Source organism: Penaeus monodon, chromosome 33 (assembly GCF_015228065.2).
Source record: "Penaeus monodon isolate SGIC_2016 chromosome 33, NSTDA_Pmon_1, whole genome shotgun sequence".
In the NCBI taxonomy this organism is placed as follows: Eukaryota; Metazoa; Arthropoda; class Malacostraca; order Decapoda; family Penaeidae; genus Penaeus; species Penaeus monodon.
Window position 1 is genome coordinate 35599610 of NC_051418.1, and position 928 is coordinate 35600537.

The window sequence follows — 928 nt, forward strand, 5'->3', positions numbered from 1 at the left end:
CTCACTTTAGAGTGATGACATGAGGCCCTGGCAGTGGGGCCTGGGCCATTATGAATACCACCTAGGAGAGAGGGTTTGCATATTGGGAAGTCACCCATTGGTTGGGTTAAAAATGATCCAAGCGTGTTTTCTTTCGAGAGCGTGCAGTGTGACATAAGTTGTGGGTTGTGTTCTTTGTGTATCTTGATCTCAAAGCAAATTTAATGTTACAGGAATGAGGATACTAAATGTTAAAAAGTAATGAGTTTACAAGAGCTAGGGATTAATGCCAACACTCTTGAGATTTCAAATTTGTCCTCCACATGTTCCAAAATTCCTGATGATTGCAACTCGCAGAAAAAATGACTCAGTCTTTGCTGGTAGTACCTCTTGTGGTACTTGTCCCCCAAAAGATAATGAGGAAACTGTGAGCACTGCTAAAGAAGTGCTAGCAGTACTATCGGACATGCCTTTCTGTCTTTTAGCATTTTTAAAAAGGACTACCAGAGGCAATACCATTGTGTTCTTTGTGTATCTTGATCTCAAAGCAAATTTAATGTTACAGGAATGAGGGTGCTGAATGTTAAATAGTATTGTGTCACTTTCCAGGTGGATGCAACTCAGTAATATTTTTTATACAAATTGATAAATGAAGGACATTTTTAAAGTCTTGAAGGCCTGGCAGTATTACCCTGCTCTGAAATTTACGACTTATAGTGTACATATTATTTGTAGTAGTATTTCTCTTCATTGTATGTCCACCTCCTTCTGAAAGCATCTTGTCATGATAGTTTTTACATTCCTGCATTTTTTCCGTTGTGTATTAGCTGATATTGATGAAAAGAATGTTGCTAAAATTAATGATGATGAAGATAGTTGAGAAGATAAAATTTGGTAAAATGGATAATGATGGCTATAAATATCATAGTAATACTCATTAGATAGTGAA